General features: G+C 44.9%; 1 protein-coding gene across 7 annotated transcripts in view; it reads left to right on the forward strand.

Moving 5' to 3' along the window:
- The first annotated feature begins 13,399 nt into the window (after positions 1 to 13,399).
- The window catches only part of DNAH1 (dynein axonemal heavy chain 1), a 236,653-nt gene continuing 229,429 nt past the window's right edge, over positions 13,400 to 20,623 (forward strand). For 3 of the 7 annotated variants that reach the window (XM_077325855.1, XM_077325854.1, XM_077325853.1), the window contains exon 1: positions 13,456 to 13,578. The gene's annotated coding sequence lies outside the window, so the exon portion shown is untranslated. Of the gene's footprint in view, positions 13,579 to 20,623 lie in introns of all 7 variants that reach the window. The other 4 variants (XM_077325858.1, XM_077325859.1, XR_013229078.1 and 1 more) reach the window with 4 other exon arrangements.

Below are 20,623 nucleotides of genomic sequence, written 5' to 3' on the forward strand. Positions count from 1 at the left end.
CTCAATACGGGGTGGTTTGCCAGTGCCTTCCCCAGTCATTACCGTTTACCCCCCAGCAAGCTGGGTACTCATTTTACCGACCTCGGAAGGATGGAAGGCTGAGTCAACCTTGAGCCGGCTGCTGGGATAGAACCCCCAGCCTCATGGGCAAAGCTTTCAGACGGCTGCCTTACCACTCTGCGCCACAAGAGGCTCTTTAGTGCAGATATGCAGGTAGAAACATTTAGGAAGAGGGCATCAGTCTGATTCATTGAGACATCTTTGCTGCTATTGTGCTAGGAAAACATGTTAAATCAGATAGGAATTGGAAGACAAAGTTAAGTATCAGTTCAATTTGACAGTTATGTATTTTGCAACAAAAATTAGACTACTTCTGAATGTATGGTATGGCCACTTCCATATCCTTACATCTTTTCTGAGGTGACAGAACAGAAATAGGCCATATGATATGTGCAGACATACATGTATTTTATATGATATGTGAGAGCATGCTGACACGTTACCAAACATACAGTATTTTCTCGGCTCTGGCACTGGTCAGGTACAACACTCTTCTAAACAAGATTAGGGCCCTGCAGGACCTTAAAAAGTTACACAGGGCCTGTAAAACAGTGCTGTTCTGCCAGGCCTATGGTTGAGGCCTAAACATATACCATCAACAAGCTGGCCTCCCTCCAAAAAATAAAGAATGCCTAGATATAACCAGAGACAATCGAGCACTAACTCGATGTACTAAAAAGGCACTTTATTTTCCTCCCTGTATGAATAGAGAAATGGCAGTTAAGGTTAAATTTAATAATTTAAATGTAAATTATAAATTTTAAATTTTGGAATTGTAAAACACAACTTAACCATTTTAGTTGCCAGAGTTTTAACTAAGATGTTTTTATAATATGCTGCCTACCTTGTATTTTATCTTTTATAGTTTATTTAATCATTTTAAGATCTGTTTGGTTATGTAACCCCATGGCCTATTTTATTATTTTGTTGAAATTTTAAGCCCTACTTTTATATGTCTTACACATATTTTATGCCAATAAAAGGTTACTGACTGACTGAACTGTTGTAAACTGCCCTGAGCCCCTGGGGAAGGGTGGGGTATAAATCTGATAAATAAATAAATATTTTTGCATTTGATGAATGTGTGGCCTCCTTGACAGCTGCTGACAACATAAGGGCTGTTGCCCCACTGTTCTACTCCAAACCCAGTTCTACTCCAAACCCGGTTTGGAGTAGGACACTGTGTATTCCTCAAACTACCTTAGGAAGAAATGGGCAGCTATGTTTGATACACATTTTCTTTCCATACACCTCCAGATGGAACATTGTTATATCTGCAGTATCATGTCTGTATGTTTAGCTTGCTTTCTGGAAGATAAGAAATACAAGAAAATGTCACAATAATAAAAGTCACCAAATTGCCCAATAACTCCAATAATGCCATGTATATCCTTAAATCAGGCCAATCTCAGCACCATTTCCATGAAGAGCTGCTCAGTTTGGCAGACTTTTAAGATCCAGCTAATAAACAAAAATCAGTCAGTCAGTCAGTCAATCAATAAACCAGCCATCTCTTCTGCTAGAATTCTGTAGTTGTTTCCTGGGAGCTGATAGAAAAAGAAGGAGAATTGAATGCTCAATAGCTTCATGAGACTAATTATGATAAACAGCCCCATCGCTGTTAATATCCGGCCATTAATTCCCAGATGGAGCTGTGGAAAATGTCAGGATTGGAAATGTCAGCTCTTTAAGAGGACCTGGCAGGTACGGAAGGAAGGAGCGGAACTTCAGCCCTATATTGGAGGAGGATAGAGGCATAATGTGGAACAATATTATACTGCACAGTAACCGGGTTTGGAGTAAATTGATCCTGTGATGCTAGACTATCTTTTCTCTTAAATAGGCAGTGTTTACCAAGCTGGGGACTGAGCTATTATAGGATGTGCCACAATAGCCAAATACCACTTTTCCGAAGGATTAATATGCTGAGTTCCAGATGAGCCAGCACTGAGCCTTTAGACCAGTTTTCAGGATTGGCCTGAAACACTCTCGGATTCAGCAGAATTTGGAAAAGGGGAGAGGAACCTATTCTCCCAGGACCATCCTTGTGGTTGCACCTATGTAAAGAAACAGTTGTTGTTTTAAAATATAAAACAAATGTTGCAGAACAACTCATAATAATCTTCAGGCTTATTTAGGTGTTTATTTAGAACATTTATATGCCATTTCTTCAGAGACTTGCTTGAGGTAGCTCACAAAATAAAAACCAAAAATAAAATTGTTAAAACAGTAACATTATTTTTAAACCGCTCCACGGTATTAAATAAAAGGGTAAGGGGTAAGTGGGAGGAGAAAAAATATTAATGAAGCAGCCAACAGACTTGTACCTTACCATAAAATAACTCCAAAACAATAGAGTCCATCACTTAGAACTTTGATTAAAGAGAAAGCTAAGGTAGACAAAAGGTAGAAGCATTGCAAAGGTGAAGTGTCATCTCTAAGGAGCATGCCTGTTGTCTAACCATGGCAGGCAACCTCCCACTCCTTGATATATTGAGCAGTAGGAGAAGGGGGGGCATTGCAAATACTGCAAAGTCACTTCTGAATTATCACCTGGATATCACCTGGAAGTGACATCTCAGTATCCTAGTAATTTCCTGAATCTCTATAGTTTTTACCACAGTGGTAGGGAAATGTCCATTGTGGCATTTCTGGTTAAGGTTGCCAGCCCAGCCCAAGACAGCCGTGGGAGCATTTGTGGGAGTGTCACTTTTAGGTTTAAAAGAGTAATCTTTACTAGGAAAGATTATTTACAAACATATATAATATTCATCTACTTCAGTCTCCTTAGTGAAGCAGAGCACAAAAGCTTAAAGAGTAGTTACCAAATGAGCACATGCCAACCCTCTTGTGGCTAGGCTGAAGGTAGACTACATGCCACACATCAGCAGATGAACTAAGCCTAATGGTGGTGCCTTGCTTATGCAAAGCACACACTGAGCTGCTCTTCCAAAAGAAATAGGAAGAGGGTGGGAGCCCCCCTGAAACAAAAGAATCCCCAGAACACTAGTTGGGGACTTTCCACTGCTCATGGCTGGCATTTCCAGCACTGACCATCCCATACCACTAGTGAGCACACAGGTGCAGCTTACCTGCTTAAACAGTTTAACAACAGCCCTCCAGTGCTAACTTCATCCAATTACTTGCTGATTGCAGTTCCAACAATTTGAGATGATCCCCCCTCCCCAGGCTGTTTCCAAAGGTTCCTGGGTATGTGGCTGCAGAGTTGGCAGCCCTACATCTGTAACACTTAGCTGCTCTTAATATTTGAGCAGTGGCCTCCTTGACAGAGCCGGTCTGACCTCTGTTTCTGGTCCACGGGCCAATTAGGACATGCACAGTTGCTGGACCGGCCCCCAATGAATTCAGCAAGGTGCAGTCTGCCACAATCACCACCAGTCTGCCCCTGGCCGGCACTGTGAGAGAAGGTCAGTGGGCTGGAGAGGGGGAGAAGGGAGTTCCCTGCCCCCAGAACACCCACCAAACCTTGGAGAGGCTACAACAAGCCTTTTCGGGCCGGGGGGGGGGAGGGTGGCAGGGGGGAGGAACGGGGTTCCTACCAGCACTCTCCCATGCCCCAAAAAGGCCTGCCGCGGCCTGTCCAAGCCTTGGCAGCCTTTTTAGGGAGCAGGGGGGAGTGCTGGTGGGAGGGCTGCCCAGGATGGGGGAGGGAGGAAAGGGGATGCTAGCACCCCTTAATTATGCAACAGGCTTTAAATATAGTCTACCTAATAATTCAATTTCTCCATGAAGAAAGTAAAAAATACTCAAATATACAAAAATACATGTATTTATAACAAGATAATTAAAAATAATATTAGGCTTAAACAATACTAATAAAAGCCAATGTGTTCCAGGGAGGTTATCATGGAGGTTGCATATCATCCCACTTCTCCCTTCACACACAACTCCAGAATAGATTATTTCCAAATTCCCAGCAAACCATAGGCTATTTTGTCTCCTTCAGATGAAAGAACAAACTATGCTTTATTCTTCAAGTATTTAAAGGGGTGCCATATAGAGGATGGAGCAGAGTTGTTCTCTCTTGCCCCAGAAGGACAGACCAGAACTAATGGAATGAAATTAATTCAAAAGAAATTCCGTCTCAACATCTGGAAGAAGTTCCTGACTGTTAGAGTGGAACAGGCTTCCTTGGGAGGTGGTGGGTTCTCCATCTTTGGAGATTTTTAAATAGAGGCTAGATAGCCATCTGACGGAGAGGCTGATTCTGTGAAGGCTCAAGTGGGTGGCAGGTTACAGTGGATGAGCGACAGGGTTGTGAGTGTCCTGCGTAGTGCATGGGATTGGGCTAGATGTCCTATGAGGTCCCTTCCAACTCTATTATTCTATGATTCTATGATTCTCTTGACTACAAACCAGAGGGAGGCAATATGAAGTGCCCAAGTCATGGTTAGGAGGGGGAATACTTAATTTTCCACCACCATCTGTTCATTCTGTACCTTTTCTCCACAGCTGAGTTTCTTTGCCACATCTGTAGAAAAAAAAACAGCAAGAGGAAGAGAAATCCCAGGGAGATGCAAGGGGTTGGAGATGGGTTAAACAAAGGGGGGGGGGGGTTACATAGCTCCTGTCTGTCACTTCTACATTTCAAATGTTCTCCACCTATTGTATAGATGTCTTCTTTTAAAGAACGGTGTTCCCTCACTCTGTGACTTCCTCAGGTTACAAAGTAATGATTCACTTTAAAAGAAACTTGCATATCTTAAGGTATTTTGGGTTTTATTTAATTTTCATTTCTGCATTGGTGTCAGCAAGTTTATCTTTTTATATGATAGGATGATGTGCAATGAGGCTATTGAGTGACACGTGTATATATGTTTAATTTGCTTTTAATTTGTGGAATGAACTCTGGGGGATGTCTTTAAAATTTGTGAATTGGTGTATTAATGTGTATACACACACAATTGATTAGCAAAAGAGAAAGCAAAATCCATTGAGTAAATACTGCATGTGGAGAATGATCGTTTTGGGAAACCGACACAACAGGGGCTTGTATTAATTTCCCACATAACTATCTATTTCTGTAAACAAAGAACCAGGATATAGTTACAAAGTGCTGCAGCTGCACATGAAGGGATAGGTAGAATTAACATCTTCAGAATTAGAGAACAAGCAACAATAACTCTGTATGTATTAAGTGCTGCCAAGTCACTTCCAATTTATGGCAATGTCATGAAAGAATCAACTCCAAAGCATCCTATTGTCTGTTCTCCAGTGACCCTCATCTTCTCAAACAAGGACTAAAAATATTTAAAAATCAGCCATGTATTTGCAGCACTTTAGCACATTTTAAGAGATGAGAAACTTCCCAACATACATAGTCAACTAGTGAGCTGAATTAATCTGCAGTCATCATTGGTTCTTGCAGATTCCAGAATGCTTTGTGCAGAAGTTTCCACCTAATGGATAATTCAATAGCGCAAATTTGAGTTCAATGTCACCTGTAAGACCAACAAAGTTTTTTTTTCAGGGTATAAGCTTTCATGTGAATGCATACTTCTTCAGATACATTAAAATGGAAGTTGTCTGTCTATACATACAGGGAGAGGGTGAGAGCAATCAGCATGCAACAAAATGAAGTTGTTTAATAGATGCAAAGACCAAACAGGAATGACCAGCATAGCTTAAATTTGTTTGGATTTAATTACTGGAGAAGAAATATATCAGTTAGTGGGAGGTATTGCAGTTGTTATACATCATTTCCCAAAGTTTAGAAGCCAGTGGTATGAAATATCTGCCTTGACGAAGCTGAGAGGCACCCTGCATCCTTTTGGTAAATGTAAGACAGTGGCTTGGTGGGCATGGATCAATTAGTTTTCTACCCTACCTTAGCACCAGCTGTGGTTCTCTAATGTGTTCTTCTTAGCCAGAGCTGATGGAGGAAAGCTCTAAAAGCACACCCTCCAACATTTGTCATGAGAAAATAGGTATGATTGTTTTTCTTATTTAGGACTGGAGCTCCTCATAGTGGGAGAGTGAGCAACTGGCGTGAACCAATTCCTTAATGGATGATAAAATTATTTGCCCAATTGCATGCTTTAGAGCAGTTTTTTTCTCTACTGTATATCTGCATCCCAGTAGGGCAGACCTGTATATTTTTCAGTGAATCATGTATATATAGTTCCCAAGAACTAGAATCATCACAGTCGTTTCTAAAAAGAGTAACAAAGTAGTTGCATCCAAGAACGAAAGACAGATTTATATTCTGCCAGCCAAGAATAGATTTATTTTGCAGGACCAGCTCCGGTAATTAGTGCCATAAGACATGGTATCCTGTACTAACTACTAATTTCATTATGCCTAGCATTCTCCCCCCCCCCCCCTTTCCCTATTGTTCACAAGACTGGCAGCTATTTTTGTTTGTTTGTTTTTCGTTTAATATCCCAGCCCTCTTAATTTTTACCTGGCAAAACTTTCCATCTGGACAGGCAGGATGTGCTTGGAGAGAGGGTAAATTCCATGACTAGTTTGCAGAAAGACAATATAAGCAGAGCTGGTTCAACATCCATGTGAGGCGAACGTCTGTCTGAGCTGGCAAATTGCCAGAACGTGCCAGATTGGAAAGTGACTGCTGGCATTGTCTTGCATGTTGCTTGCTGCCTCCTAGCTCACCCTATTGCTGCTAAGCCCTCTGACAAACTGCAGATCACCTGAGCAACCTGCACCGGACTGTGTGGGAAAGGACATCTCCCCTCCCCTCGAACCTTCCTTGCCAAGTTCCAAGAGTTTAAACTCATAAGAGCAGCAGAGGAGGAGGACATTTATGCTGCCATGGGGACTTTGGAGCTTGTGGGAGCAGCACGGGGCAGGCACATGCTACAGGAAGGAAAACATCTTAGCCACCTTTAACATCTTGTCGAGTCTTTCTTCTGTTTTGTATTTTTTTAATGGGTTTTTTTTTTTGGCTCTTGTAAGATAGTTTGTCAAAAATCCTTTGAGAAGAGCAGGATGCAAGTGTTGAGAGAAATAAACAAATCCCCACATTTAAATTACTGCTGCCAAGCACCAAATCTAGAGACCAGTAGGCAACCAAAGACCAAAGGCATTTGGGTTTTTTAATATATGTATATATATAGAGAGAGATCAGACTGCCATTAAAGGCAGAAGTGTACACCAATCCTCTCTCTGGGTCAGTCAGCAACCTTATCTGGAATTCCCATTGTTATTTAGACACTGATGTGATATTTCCCCTTGATGTTCATTCTGAGCAATTCCCTGGAAACTTTTTTGCCTCTCCAGCATCACAGGGAAATGATGATGGACAAGGGACTGGCTGCTGCTATGCAGATCATTGTGCAAGGCCTGGTGTCATAATTTTGATTAGAGAACTATGGTGGGTTTCTTTTTATTAGAAGGAATTAAACTGAATTTCTCCAGAAACAGCTTCTCTCCCCACCCCTTTTGTACTAGGTTATTTTTGTAATACCGCCTTCTGAAATATGATTACGTGATTTGTCAGATGTATTTTAAGGCTGCTGCAGTTCCATGTGATACCTACTCCAGATTAACACCAGATCTTGTGGGTGAGGATGTAGGTGGATAGACAGCAGTGGAAAGCTTGCCATTTAACAGTGCAATCGTCCACATCTTCACAGACCAATTTGTGTAATGTACCTCAAAAATCACCACTTTCAGTGTTTACTTGTCTTGAGAAAGCATCAACATTGGCGATTACTTTTCTTAATATCATGGAAGGAGTGATTGCACACCTCAAATCTCACTCATTCTGTAAATGAAGGCTACAGTCTACAAATGAAGTAAAATCTATTTCAGAACAATTGGTTTGAAGATTGCCCTTGCTCCAAGAAGCTAAGTGCAGCCTGGACAGATCTCTTTGTGATACCCTCACAACAACCGTGAAATAGGCAGAGAGAGGCGGGGGACTGGCCAAATTTACTTACTCAGTAAACTTAATGGCAGAATGGAGCTCTAAACCCAAGTCCTAATGTGATAGTGACCACTGCACCATGTTTGCTGTCATATGGATAAGTATAATAATCATAAAGGGAAAAATCAGTCCCTTTTGGAGATGTGATAAGTAGAAACAATGTACTGGGGAATATGCTGATCTCTCCATAGTGTCCATCTGGAGTGCTTCTCTTACAGGACATTAAAGTTTGGTTCTTTATAAAGGCCACTGATCAAGAAGACCAAATCATCATAGGAATAGACACATTCTTTACCTGTCCATCACACAGCTGTCTGATCTGTTATGGCCTAGCAGTTTCTTGAAGGCCTTGCAAGTTAAACTTCTGTGCTTTAATCTTCTTACTCACTCAAGCATTTTGTCTCAAGCCTTGAAACACACAGTAAAAATTAGATGAGATGAACCACATAGACAACAAAGGAGGCTTGCTGTGAATCCAGGCTTTGAAGGGCCTTAGATAAATCACCTGGATTTTCCACAGGGAATATACTCAGCCGGGGTTCATCTAAGCATTCTTTACTATCTTTCAAGGAGGGAATACATCCCAGACAGCTGTGAAAGTTAAAACTGGAAAAAGTAAAAGCATATAAATTCTCTCTTCACTGTACTCTTGTTAGAATGCAAGTAGAATTCATAGTTAATGCTCACAAGAGTGTTTCATACACTAGGGCGGGTCTTGCTCTTGGGAAACTAATCGAAGGTATTCAGCAATAGTGATCTGAAAGATATTTTCCCATATGGAAGTTCATTGGCTCTTGATTTCAAGTGCAGGGGGCTGCATCTTCCTTTTCAATGTAGCTAAACCTTGACATTCACTTTCTTACAATTTTTCTTAAGTCAAGCACTTCTCTTGTATTTGATCATGGTGCAGTTACTAACCCTCACCAGAACAGAAAGTGGCCATTTCCTGTGGTTCATTGGGTGATCTCCGATGCCCTCTTGTGGTAAGGCGTCTGGCCCCTTGCTCAAATACTTGAATATTAAGTTTCTTAACCAGAATTGTGTCTCAAATACGAACCTTCCAACTTTGTTTCACTACAGACCTTGAGAATTGAAATGTTATTCATTATCCAAAATTATGGTGTCTATGTTAAATCATAATAGTATCAGATTACAGTTTTTAAAAACAACTTTGTAATTTGCAGGTGTAGACTGAAACTGAAAGCACTGTCACTTTCTGCAATCTACATTCAAAAGCCAAATGAAAAAGATTTGTCTTCAGTTTTGCATACCTGCAAATTGTTGCTTTGCTACATAAGTTGTAACTCTTCTTTCAATTTTCATATTCTAAAGTTCTCATTTTATAGTATTGTATCTCCCATCCTGTTGATTGCATTGACTGACTCTGTGTAATCCCCCTTGAGTCCTAGTCAAAAAGGTGGACTGTACATAATGTAAATATCCCTTTTGAGACTAGTACTAGTAATAGACAAGGTTGTCCTCTTTCTAGTCTTATTTTTGATCTATGTTTCGAACCGCTTGTCTTGTGTTATCAGATAAAGTAATAACATTTATGGTTCATTTTTATAAAAGAAGCTGTTTTATTGTTTATTCCATTACTGTTGATTCCAATCTTCTGTCCCTGTATTAATGAATGTGATTAACACTTCTAGTGATTTGTATAGCTATTTGATTGGACAAAATATGAGTTGATGCCACTGAGAGACAACATCTGGACTGTATTTGCTGACAGACATTTTTAGTGGTGTCCAGATATTACTTATCTTGGAATACTGATTTCTACAGATATTAAAGTACAGGATTATGCTAAATTTTAACAAGGACATATAAGCAATCTGAAATGTTTTTGATGGGATGAAAACATTAAAAAAACAGTATACCTCAGATTATATATATTATGCATGCAATTCCTTTTCCTATACCTTGTAAATATATTAATGAAAGTAATACTTTGGGAAATTTATCTCAGGTTTGCGCCGCCGCCATGCCGGCGGCCGCGGCTCCCTCTCCCGACCCCTCCGGGCCGCCAGCAAATCGGCTGCCAAAGTGCCCGATTAGTTTGCGGCTCGGCAAGCTTCTCTTCCCCCCCTCCCGAAACAAGAAGCTTGCCGGGCCGCGAGCTAATCGGCCGCTTAGGCGGCCGAATTGCTCGCGGTCTGGCGAGCTTCTCGCTTCGGGGGGGGGGCTGGAAGAGGGAGCTGCGGCCCGGCACCAAGGCCTTCGCGGCCCGGCACCGGGTCGCAGCCCACGGGTTGGGGACCACTGCTTTAAATGGAATACATCAAAATCTATTAGTGCTAAAATCGATCCTCCTGCAATTTCTACAACTAGAGAATTATGGCGCATCATTCCCAGACAATACCAATTTGATCCATTTTCAAACACTGAATTATCACCATGGGCAAATTGGGAATCTTTTCCCCTTTTTTTGAAGACTTGGACAAATATGGTAATTTTTACTTTGAACTAACTGACAGACTATAACAAAGAGCTTTTGTTTTCTCAGTTAAAGTCTAGATATGACTTGTCAGCCTCGGATGAATGGCAATATTTACAATGGCATCATCTGTTGGTATCGAAATGGCCCAACAGCACTATTCCAGAGATTCCCTTACTCTTGAAAAATCTTGTTGAATCAATGTAGAAATCTACCAGCTTGCTGCTGGGGGGTAAATGGTAATGACTGGGGAAGGCACTGGCAAACCACCCCATATTGAGTCTGCCATGAAAACGCTAGAGGGCGTCACCCCAAGGGTCAGACATGACTCAGTGCTTGCACAGGGGATACCTTTACCTTTTTTACAATAGTTATGTATAACCATTTGATGTGGATTAATAAATAGAATAAACAAAGACTCAGGAATTAATGAAGCAAGGTGCTAGACTGCCCTATTTTGCTGAAGCGATAGGTTACAGCAGCGGTCCCCAACCCCTGGTCCAGGAACCTGTACCGGGCCATGGATCAGTCGGTACTGGGCTGCGGCTCCTCCTCATCCTCCTCCCTGGCTGCTGCCTCAGGGGCTGCCCTGCCACTCTGCCGCTGGCTCACCTTTGGTGCTCTCTGGCGGCAGACATGGCTGGGGCTCCCCCTCAGCATGGCACTGTGCAGCTGCTACTGGCAGCGCCCCTCCAGTGGGCGGTGGGAAGTCAGGGGCACCAGTGGGAAGCAAGTGGAGCAGGGGCTCACGCGGCAGCGGCGTCCCTTGATAAAAGACTACCCCCCCAGCCCTCAGTAAAATTGTCAAGTGTTGACCTGTTCCCGGTGATAAAAAGGTTGGGGACCACTGGGTTACAGCCCTCAGCATTCTACCTACTGTTTCTATGGTTCTCAACGTATGACTTTTTCAGCAAAAAGAAAAAAAATGCTTAGAATATATTGGACACCACAGTGGCTTTTAAAGTAAATGATTCAGTAAAGAATCTGACTGCTTACATTGCAACTTACAAAATTAATCTCTTAAACATATGATTTTGGCCTGTCCGGTTATTTGGTCTTTTGGGAAGGATGCAAATACTCATATCAATTTTGTACTAGAATATTCATTGATCTTTGACAATGTTTACGTACTTTTCAACTATTGACCTGTCTTCTGGATGCTAAATGATGGTAAAAAAATGGACCCTTCATGTTCCTACTGTTGCCAAAAGCCTTATATTACAGCACTGGAGGGATATATGCCCACCCCATAGAATCCATAGATTGAGGACCTCACATCCTGATCTATATTCAAACATATTATATATAGTTACGTACAAATGTATTTTTAGATATCTGGAAACCTTTTATAAGTATGTTTGCCACCATGGTTGCTGTATTTTGTTTATTTTCAGTTTTTTGAGGGGAGAAATTATTTAAAAAATAAACTTTTAAAAGTTGATTTCTACCTACCCTTTTCCTACCACTTTATGCTGCTGCAGTAGGCAGCTTCTTACAATGTAATAACTGCATCAGTCCTTAGGGTTTAAGACAGAATGGTTTTAATTTTTCTTAAAGCTTTGTTATTTGCAAACAACTGGCAAATCTGATATTGTCACAAACTGCAAAAGTGATCTTCATATGACAACCATTCTCTGCTGACACTACTGCATCTATACAGTGTAGGAAAACTGAAATATGCAACAATTAAGGAAGGCTATTAAGACTGAATTTCTGGAGGCATAGTCCAAGCATGTGAATTTAATGTCAAAACCAGAAACACCATCCTCAAAGCTGGTCACTATGTGGAAGCTGCTCTGAACTCCATCACCACCAAAATTTGAATGAATTTACCTAGTGAATGAATGTTGTTGCTATTGACCCCACTACCAGAATCAAACCTGGTTATATTGCAACACAGGAGTTCTGTGCAGGCCAAGATCCTTGCAAACTGGGAGGGGCTACTGAAACCTACTGCTGGCTAATGACAAAACAAACATACCCTCAAGCTAAAAGAGGATGTACCTGTCTCACACACCCCAAATCAATAGATTCACATGGGTAGCTGTGTTGGTCTGAAGTAGCACAATAGAATCAGAGTCCAGTAGCACCTTTAAGACCAACAGAGATTTATTCAGGGCACGAGCTTTCGAGTGCAAGCACTCTTCTGATCAAAAGCTCGCGCTCTGAATAAATCTTTGTTGGTTTTAAAGGTGCTACTGGACTCTGATTTTATTGTACCCCAAATCAATGACAGCTAATTCTGCAGTACTGTAGAAAAACCACTGTGCAAGTTTACTTATTAACTTCAAGGAAAAAGTCTCCCAATCTGCTTTGTCCGAACGTCTGCTCACTGAGCCACTTGAGAATGAGCTCTTCTGTGCTTTCTCTCATTTCACTATAATTATGTAATTTCATGAACAAATAGAGAGTATTTAAAACCGTGGCTAAGTAGCAGAAAATGCCCGCCACTATATTGGTTCAAAGCAAAATTCTAACCCTAAAGCCAAGCAAAAGTAAGGCAAACAATATCAAAGTTTTGAATTTGCCAGGCTGATGAAAAGTTCTGGTAAGCTCCAAAATCTTGTTTGCTCACTGGTCCGTGTTACTTTGGTTTCTTGATCTCAATATCAGATATTGCACGGCCTTTGTTTCTGAACAACCTCTCGATCCTTTGCCTGGCTCCTAACAAAGCTGACAGCACTGCAAACGGAAAACCACGTCTCCTCCTCCCCCCCTCCCCCCAGTCCAAGTCCTTCGTTAGTTCAGTTGAGCCGCCCAATTTCAGAGGTAGGGGAAAAGAACACACACACCCCTCCGACGAAAATGTCCTAACCGGCAGCTCCCCCTCCTGCGATTCTTCAACCGTCTCCTCTCACTTTGCTTGGACGCAACCAACTTCTTCTGGGGGGGGAGATGTAACAAAGCGAAACGCCAGAGACAAACTGTACAAAAGTCATGCAGGGATAGGAGGGGGGTGGGACTTTCGAAAATTACGAAGAGTACGTTTGCTTCCCAAAAGTTGCTATGAGGGGAAAGGTGGCTAAACCTCCCCTGATCTTCCCTGGAGTGGTTTAGCCGCCTAGCAACAGATTCCGGCGTCTGAGTCTTGGAGACTGAGCAGTTGCCGAGCGCAGGAGAGCAAAGACTGCGGGCCGCTGGTGCGTAGAGAAGATACTACCTGCCACATGGGGTGTGTATGTGTGTAGTAGCAGCCCCCATCAAGAACGGCGCTGTGGTAGGGGACGCGTATGTCCTGCCTGAAAGAAGCTTGCCCGTTTTCTTTGCCCTGGAAAGGGGGGCGGGGGCGGGCGGGGAACAGACCCTTGGTGAGCCATCCCTGGAAGAGTCCCTCTAGGCGGGGACGGGGGTCCGAACTGGGGTGCTCCAGATGTCCAGCCTCCCCCTGGGGCTCATGGTCACTGTAATCCCTGGATATCTGGAGAGCCGCCGTTCAGCCACCCCTGCTCTAGGCAATTGAAATCAAGGGAGGAACGTGGCATAGGGTTGTTCTGCTGGCTGCTGAATGGGTCCCTCTCAGCGAACCAAGCTGGGCTCTGTAAGCATTTATGGCCTCCTTCGCGTGCTGTAGGTTGCCACACCGACACAGTTGTAGTTGAACATGTGGGGCTGCCTTATATGGAATCATACAGTTGATCTGTCAAGGTCAGACAGGCAGGGGTACACCAGGGTCACTATAAGAGCGGTTTAACTGGGGGTGCTGGGGACTGGGACATCTCCCTAGGCTGTACATCATTGGCAGCACGTACTGGAAATCTGTAGACAACTACTGTCTTTAAGTATGAATAATACACACATGTGCGATGTATATGTGGGTTCATTGCAAAATGATTTTTTGTATGGATTTCTTGCGTTTTCCGATCTAGAAATGATTTCTATGGAAGAAAGCTACAGTGTATTAAGTAGGCCTCGGGATATTTATGATACAGTGTTTGTAAATCAGTGATACTGATTTATCCAATCTGACCTGGTCAAAGAAGAGAACTGCTAGCCATTTAAATGCTTTCCAGAGGCTTCTGAGGCCATTAGAACAGCGGTCCCCGACCTTCTAGTAGTCGGGGACCGCCTCCGAGGGTTGGAGAGAGCCGCCGCCGCTGCTCGCAAACGCGCACGCGCAGTTGTTGCGCATGCACGTGTTCGCCACTAGGTGGCGCAAACACGCACGCGCAGAGCTGCCGTGCGTGCGCGTTTTCGCCAGCAGGGGGCGCAAACACACGCGCGCGGCAGTTCCGCGCGTGCGCGTTTGCATCCCTGGTGTGCTGGCGGCCGTGCCTGCTTCTTCCCCCCCTCTCGCTGCGGGGGGGGGGAGGAAGGCACGGCCACTGGCGGCCCGATACCATGGCCTTTGCGGCCCGGTACCGGGCCGCAGACCGGGGTTTGAGGACCCCTGCATTAGAATATGTTGTGCCCTCTCTGTATTGTCTTGATCAATGAGGACATAGCTGCTGGTGTTTACGTCAATCTCAGCATGAAATGTTTCCTAATTTATTACAGTTGTTTTGTCAGATTAAGGCCCCTCTGTCGTAAGATCCTGTCCCCATTCAATTAAATGCCACAAATTCCCATTTCAAGTCATAATGGTTGTCAGGAACACCAGTTATTAGGACACTATGGGAAGGGCTGAGGATGTTTATATATTGCCTTTGCTAACAGCTTCATGAGTGGGATTTGCCAGTAATCTAGTAGGCAGTATGTAACCAGCTGCAGGGGAGATATTTGTACTAGGTGGTTGATAGGTCTTAAAAACAAGTCTGTATTTAACTTATCACTAAATTTAGCTGCTGTGCCAGAAGACTGGAGAACAGCAGATGTCACACTGATTTTTGAAAAGGAGTCCATAAAGAAACAAGGAAATTACAGGACAGTTAGCCTAATAGCTGTCCCAGGCAAATTAGTAGAAGTTGTAATCTATGATAGAATTATTGGGCACATAGAGGAAAAAAGCCTGGGGAAAGAAAATGATCATGGCTTCTGCAAAGGGAGATTCTGCCTCATCAACCTTATGACATTCTTTGAGAAAATGAACAAGCATGTAGTCAGTGGGGACTAGGTAGACAATGTCAATGACATTATATACTTGGACCTTCAAAAGGCTTTGGACAAGGTACCTCACCAGTGACTCTTGAGTAAATTCAGGAGTTATGGAATAAGAGGACAGGTTCTCTTAGAATCATAGAATAATAGAGTTGGAAGGGATCTCATGGGTCATCTAGTCCAACCCCCTGCACTATGCAGGACACTCACAACCCTATCGCTCATCTACTGTCACCTGCCACCCCTTTGTGCCTTCACAGAATCAGCCTATTCGTCAGATGACTATCTAGCCTCTGTTTAAAATTTCCAAAGATGGAGAACCCACCACCTCCCGAGGAAGCCTGTTCCACTGAGAAACCGCTCTAACTGTTAGGAACTTCTTCCGGATGTTTAGATGATTAGGGGGATTAAACGGATCCGTAAAGGATAGATCTATCAGTGACTTCTAGCTGTAGCGACTATTTATTTGTTCTATTTATATTCTGCATCTCTCAGGGTCATTCCGCACCAGGATCTATGTGGCAAATTGGTTTTGGGGCAAAAAAACGCCATTTTAAATTGTGGAATTCGTCATTATGCATACCTGGCTTTGTAGTGGATTCCAGTTGCGTTTCTATAGTTTCCCACAGGTTTCCAGTCTCAGCAAAAATCGCTAGCCAGGAAGCGATATTGCCGAGCTCGTCCCGCCCCTGGCCGTCAAGCAGCCAATGGGCGGCCGTTATCATGATCCCAAAAAGCCCCTTTCCCTTTAAGGAAGTTAGAAAAAAAAACACATTGCAACGAATCTGCGTTGATTTGTTGCAACGGAGAGACCCATCTAGGTAGCAGGTGGTGTTTGAGCTGCCGTTTCATCGTTGCCACGCTCCTCCAGAGTGGAAAAAAAAATTAACGCCCCCGGCACGGGCGTGATTTTCGGCCGAAAATACAGTGAAAAATAAAGGGAAAAATAAACCAGCAAATCGGGCTGTGTGTTGTTTCGTGCTTGGTGACTTAAAACAGCTCTGCAGCCAGGGAAGCCTCGCTGGGTAAACGAAGGCTCGCCGGTGCGTTGATCTCCGCTCGCTCGGAGAAAAAAAAATGGCGATTGCTTAGCCGGAAGATCAGAGGAGAGAGCTAGGGGGAGGGACTTTGCAGAAACCACAACAATGGTAACGCACAGAACTTTCCCGCTAGTGTTGCAGATTGGTTGCAAGAGTGTAGCGCTTTCCGGAGGGTGAATCCACTTTTTGGGATTTCCCTGAAAGCGCTACAACGAAGCGCTTTTTGCGGATCGGTTTCAGGAGTGTTGCAGATTGTCAACGACGTTGTGCATAACAGCAAAACAGTAGCGATTTCAATTTGTAACCATTGTGCTATTTTGGACGAGTGCAGAATGGCCCTCAGTATGGCCAGCCTGCAGCAGGTCACAACAGTATATAAAATACAATAAAACAGTAATCGATGACCTTAAAAACCCTCTCCCACCTTCCAACCCTAATCCCAATAACAATAATTTACAGCCTTTAAAAAACCTCCCACCCTCCCTGACCAACCCACCCTAATCCCAGAAATTCCCATACCAGCCAGCAACAATAGCCATATGAGCCCTGGAAATGTAATATGCAGAATATCCGTCCCAATAGCAAATGCCAAAGGGACACCCAAAGAAGGGCCAGATCTTCCGTAACCCAGCCTCAATCGAATACCTGGTGGAAGAGCTCTGTCTTGCAGGCCCTATGGAACTGCAAAAGCTGTCAGGGCCCTTGACTCTCCTGGGAGTTTATTCCACCAGGTGGGGGGCCAGGTGAAAAAGGTCAAGACCAAGTGAATCTTGCAAGGGCTGGGGACCTCCAACTTATATGCCCCCACAGGGGGCATAGGGGTTAAATGGCCCTTCTAGTACATTGGGCCCAGATCATTAATGTATTTAAAGGTAAAAAGCACAGCCTTGAACTTGATCTGGTACTCAACTGGTAACCAATGCAGCTGCCTCAGTGCTGGCTGGGTGTGGGCCCTTCCATGGTGTTCCAGTGAGGACCCTAGCAGCTGCATTTTGCACCAGCTGAAGTTTCTGGGTCAAGGACAAGGGAAGGCCCACATAGAGCAAATTAGGGAAGTCTAGTCTGGAGATTTCCTGGCAAATAGATGGGGAAGAAATGGAGATAGTGACAGATTTTATTTTCCTGGGCTCCAAGATCACTGCAGATGGGGACTGCAGCAAAGAAATTAAAAGACGCTTGCTCCTGGGGAGGAAAGCTATGGCAAATCTAGACAGCATCCTAAAAAGCAGAGACATCACCCTCCCAACAAAAGTGCGTATAGTCAAGGCTATGGTATACCCAATTGCAATGTATGGCAAAAGAAGAAGGGGACGACAGAGAATGAGGTGGCTGGATGGAGTCACTGAAGCAGTAGGTGCAAACTTAAATGGACTCCGGGGAATGGTAGAGGACAGGAATGCCTGGAGGATCATTGTCAATGGGGTCGCGATGGGTCGGACACGACTTTGCACCTAACAACAACAACAACAAGTCTGGAGATGACCATCGCTTGGCTCACTGTGACAAGGTGTTCTTAGGGCAGGTAGGGCACTAGTAGCCTAAAGGACACCTCCATATTCAGAGGCAGTAAACCTCTGAATTCCAGTGCCAGGAGTGAACATCAGAGAAAGTCAGTGCTGTTGACCCTCCATAGGAACTGGTTGGCAACTGTATGAGACAGAATGCTGGAAAAGATGGACCTTTGTTATCTTTCAGCAGGGCTCTTCTTATGTTATTACTAGGGGCCAAGCCTGTTGCATTCAGGAATACAACAGGAACTTGGTTGGGGGTGTGTGCGGTGGAAGAACTCTGTGGATGACCTCTCCCTCCTACCAGGACCTGTACAGGCTGCAGGCCCCCAGGAAGGGAACTCACTGGCAGGGGCAGCTCTCACACAGCAGGGATCTGCAGCCTCTGAGCCTCTGAGGGATGTGGAGGGAGGAAGAGGTGGTCAGGGATGGGGGACAGAAGTCGATTGGCTGGCTGTGGAAAGACAGGCAAGATGGTTGGAGGAGGAGGCACTCAGGGGCGGGATAGCTGCCCCGAGTGGGTGTTAAGCCATGAGACTAGCTCCTCCTCCAAGGCCATACCAGAAATACGAATATCTGTGAAACAGATATTCTTAATAGAGTGGTTGGACCAGTCATAGTCATGTTGGGCAGAGAAGTAGTCAAAGCACTACAGCAATAGGCATTAGGATGTGGGATATATTCCTCTGCATTCAGTGGGAGTGTTAAATAGTTCACAAGCAAGCTGTAGGGGGAAAAAAGTCTTCATTTAGTGCTCCTGCTATTAATGTTTGCAATTCGACCTAGATGTTTCAGTTTGAGGTCTGCTGAAGCCACAAATGGATATCTGTAACCACTCCTGCAGAGCGGGAATAATAACCTAAGGGCTAAGTGGAAGGAGAAAGGGTGGGGCCTGTCCGTGATAAAAACAATTAGCTGCACCCTGGCTCTGCTGAAGCCTCTGGCCGGCACTGCACTTCCTTACGGCCCTCTGCCGGGCCCAGACACAGCGTCGGCGGGTGCTGGAGGCGCCAATGGCGGCTGTCACCTTTGCAGAAGGCCGCATCTGCGGGGGCCTCTGCTGGCTGGCCTGGCCTTCTGCCGGGTCCAGGGCCAGGCCTGCCATGTGTAGGATGCGGCATGGCTGTGGATGGGGCCGGGCGAAGGCTCCAGGCGGACGCGGAGTGCGGCGGGGCGTCCAGTCGGCCGCAGGGGAAGTGGCGGCACATCCACAGTGGCGCAAGGCTGCACGAGGGGTCTTGAGGAGGCTTGGAATGGCGGTGAGTGGGGCGGGGGTTCTGCAGGGGGGTGGGGGGGCAAGAGCGAGTGTTGGGGGGGTGCGGAAGAGAGGAACGGGTGGGAGCATGGGGTAGAGAGGGGTGGGAGCGTGGATCGCTGGGGCGGCTGTGGGGGGTGGGGTCAGGGGAAGACAGCAACGGGTGGGTAAGGGGGAGTGGTCTGGCAACTTCGGGGATGGGCGGGCGGGTAGTTAGGAGGGGGGAGCCGTGAGCCTGCGCACCGCGAGCCTGTGCCACGAGTCTGGAGGAGCTGTGCCAGGGGTCTGGAGCCGGCGAGACTGCCCCTGCACCACCACACGCCACCGGGACGCTGGCAACCTGGCCACACCCACGCCTATTCCCCCTCCGCCTACCTTCAGGTAAGCTGGTGGGGGGGGGGTCCTCTGACCCTTCCCCTTCCCCTTCCCCCTTCTCCCCTTTCAAAGCCCATTTTTACAAATGGGCTTTGAAACTAGTTCACCTGTATTTCAGGGTACATTAATCATGCTTTTAATGCTGCTTACAAGGTTGAAATTAATTGTATATCCATTTACTTGGGAATAAACCCCATGGAACTCAGTGCGACTTATTTCTGAATAAATATTCATCAGCTTGGTTTGCACATGTATTTCTGCATCATTTATGACTCTTCAGCTGGGATGGGAGGCTGTTATTAGTTTGTTATGCAATATAAACAATATTTTTGTGTCTGTTTTTAAAAGTAGTATGTAAAACTGTTCTTACTAAAGATATCAAGAGGAGACAAGATGGCGGTGGTGGTAGCAGCATAGGAGTGCTCTGTTGCAAGAAGCTGTGTGTTAATGTCCAGCTTTACGGACTGCTCTGGTAGAGAGGTCCTGGGGAAGTGTGTAGGAAGGATGGGACGCCTCCAGCTAGCCCTGTGTTTGTTTCAGGAATGAACACCCAGAGGAACAGGAGGAATGAAGAGAATGAAGACAAAGCCAGGGAGGCCAAAAGGAATCAGTGCCCTTGCCTTGGAAAGATGGCAGGGCGAAGAGCCCAGACCCTGGGGAAGATCTGCTGGGGGAGAGACACCATAACAATAGGCGTGTTAGTGGAGGTCCCAGTAAAGACTCTGACCCATCGACTCGACCTGACTCAACTCACCAAAGTCTCCCATTGGGAGCAAAGAGAACAAGAGGCAAGAGGCATGGCTCCACTGGCTAGTCAGAGTTCCCACTTACCACCTCCCTTCTCCTGGAACCTACTGCCCTATAGTTTGCTGCAGGTTGCAGCGTGGACGGGTGTCGGACAAAAGATCCCCTGGCAGACACAGCTGCAGGGATGCACCTTCTGGAGTAGCACAGTAGCAGCAGTAGCACCAGGCTCTCCTTGGGTGGAGGAGCACTCTGTGTCGA

The sequence above is a fragment of the Paroedura picta genome, chromosome 3, assembly GCF_049243985.1.
Source record: "Paroedura picta isolate Pp20150507F chromosome 3, Ppicta_v3.0, whole genome shotgun sequence".
NCBI lineage: Eukaryota > Metazoa > Chordata > Lepidosauria > Squamata > Gekkonidae > Paroedura > Paroedura picta.